A 3268-nucleotide genomic window follows, 5' to 3' on the forward strand; every position below is an offset into this window, starting at 1 on the left:
AGAGGATTTTGTTTTATAATATGAAAAGATAGGGATATCGGTGAGATATCATAATATTCAAATCCTAATTATAAGACGCAATCCACCCTTTTATAATCCAGGTCCCTTATCAGCCCATTCCAGGACAATGCAGGATGAAGGTATCCAGAATAAATTAGTAGGTATTAACGACTTTATTTACACATTTTACTGAACACCATAGACGGGGGAAAATGGCCGTCATTTCAAGCTGAAGGACCGCGGTGCCAGGCGTGCGCGGAGGCGATTTATAGAAAAAACTAGATTTTGCCCGCGGCTTCGCCCGCGTGAATTCCCATAGGAACAGTTTTTTTGGGATGAAAGGTATGTCCTCCACATTTTAAACTACATGTATGCAATATTTCAAGAAGATAGAGCGTGATGAGATAACAAACTTATTATCTCATTTATACTTATAATATTTGTTAGGATTAGGATACTTAGGATTGTAATCCCAATGGCTTACAAAGACTGCTATTTATTTATTTAACTTTATTACAAAAAATAAATAAGGGGATTTTTAAATCCGCTGATCCGTTGTCCGACATTTATTGCTTACCTAACCAATTATTATTTATATCATTGCAAGATTCGATAGCAGATTGTATAGATACATTCATAGGAATGATAGAGACAGATATATTATTTTCATACTATTTGTCTCGCGTCACCGAGGCCTACAAAAAATACATCTTAAATTTGGCAAAACATAGCTTGTTTTGCCAAATTTAAGTTGTATTTTTCGTAGGCCTTATTGAGAGACATGACAAGCGTTGCGTTGATATCCGTCGTAGGATCAATATAGGACAAAGCAAGAATTATATGGAGTTTCGACGTACGTTTACTACAAAACCTATATGAAACTACACACACACACACACACACACACACACACAAACACAGCGTATAGACAAAGTGATGCTACATCAAACCGGACTACAGCAGAGCGATTGGGCTCATAAACACTTCTTTACTTTATTTTACTTCAATAGTATTTTTACATTATCTTTGCTTCTTAAAGGCGAAAGCGGTTTAAGCGTTCCTTTTTTACATTAACCTAAAAACGCTTAATCCTATGACATGTACCAGCACCTCAGCGTAAGCAATACACACAAAATTGCGTAATAAAATAAATTAAAGTACATCCTCATTAGCGGGCCCGCTCCTCTAACATTCTCAAATTTATTACATTTAAAAAAGCCCTAATATTTTAGTTGGCAAATTACTTTTTGTCTGTCGGAGCTAATGAGGTTTTTCTTTAGGAAATAGTATATTTTGTCCATCGAAATGGATAATTCTTAAGACACACTGCCCGATTACACAGACTTCGGCTCCAAATTGTGGGTGTGTAAACCGTCACATACCGAAGCTGTGGTGGTGTAATGTTTAAGACGCCAGCCTGTGGATCGAAAGATCACAGGTTCGAATCCTACTCGTGCCACATGAGTTTGTATACAAATCTGACTCATATATAGTAGTTTTCATACTTGCTTCCGGTGAAGGAAAATATCGTGAGGAAACCTGCACACAGGTTGATTATTATTAACTTGTGTGTGAAATGGAGAAGGCAATAATTTTATTGGAAATACAACTTTTATTTTATTTATTCCTTCAAATTTTGACATTTTTAATAATGATGTAAATTCGTCCTCCTAATTTTTAATATATGTATAAGACCTGTATCTGTAAATTGACGTTCTTGGAGAAAAGGCTGCGGTGAAGTTTATTGCGCCGCTTCTTCTTCACCTGCGCTTTGGAAGCCGGCAGTAGACTTAGTTTAAGTAATTTTTTTGACGTCAATAAGTGATGTATATCATCCTAAATTGAACAAAAAATTTTGAATTTGAATATTATTATTGACCCACATTTGTCAAATCGTCTTTATAGAATAAATAAGTTTATTTGCGCCGCTTCTTCATCACCTGCGCTTTGGAAGTCGGCGGTAGACACTTACTGACGTCAAAAATTTACTTAAAAACAAGTACTTTTACGTGCGATCATCATGATAGTAATCGTCCTATGTTGAAGAATTTCGAAATTGAATTTGATATAATATATTTTTTGTGATATTGTCAGCCTCCGGGCCTCCAGACAATTCGACGTAAATAATTAAAAGACCATAAAAGAATCACAAATGTTTTCCTTAAAAATAGATACAGAGAGAAAAATTCCAAGCTTGTTCTTAAGATTTAATTAGTAAATTACGATTGAATATCAGATTTCATTAAGAAATTGCTATTTTTACACGGCAAAAATTTCAAATATATTCCAATTCTATATTTTTTCATATAATTACTCACGTCTTTCAGTTATATAATAGGCCATTAGTCGGCATTAGCTAGGCTCCGCCACATCACTTTATTGATCAATTTTATTTATTTAAAATCTTTGTCCTGTGACAAAATTTTATATAAGACATGCATATTCTTTTGATAAAAACTTGAAACGCCCAATCCGGGTACATTATATGTAGGATCAGGGGGAAGCTGAATCAAAAGCTGGGAAGTACACATCAGCTATGCGAATTTTGGGTTGATCGTTAGGGCGGATCTTATTCAATATTTCTGTCAATGCAGTGCGATGATCTTGAGACATTTGTGTTATCATTTCACACAGGGTATCCTTAAATGTGTTTGATAGAAGGGTCATCATATTACTCGTCGAGGTCGTGGACTGTTGGCGTTAATTCGTCGCCTCTTCTGATGTAGGATCAGGGGGAAGCTGATTATTAAAACGGCCATTATTCTCATATTGACAATTTAAAACTTCCAAATCACTCAATGATAATTAAAATCAAAATAATATAACACTTATATAAAACAAGAGATGTTAGCACAATGCCGTATGCGTATTGAATGAACCGAAGCACACGATGCTGACGAGTTTTATACTGTAGCGTCGTGGTGGGAGTTGTTGTGCAACAGCTGCGCCTCAGCTGCGACGAACACGTGCAAAGCACCGGCGCCGATATATATACCAACTAATATAAAACCAAAATAAATTGTAGTACCCACTAATGTGAAAAAGTGCATGTGAAGATCTAATTTATGAATAATTGATTTTGATTTGAATTTGTTAAACTGTATAAATGAAATGAAAAAGTAGGAAAGCAGACTCTGGGCTCCAACGCTTGATGGCTAAGAAAAAAATTGTTAAAACGCTCAGATAAGAGACTATTTCAAAACCATTATAAAGCTAAAAGCGGACGTTTTCTTAAACAAGGAAGATATCTCCTTGAAACTGTCGTGTA

Source organism: Plodia interpunctella, chromosome 16 (assembly GCF_027563975.2).
Source record: "Plodia interpunctella isolate USDA-ARS_2022_Savannah chromosome 16, ilPloInte3.2, whole genome shotgun sequence".
NCBI lineage: Eukaryota > Metazoa > Arthropoda > Insecta > Lepidoptera > Pyralidae > Plodia > Plodia interpunctella.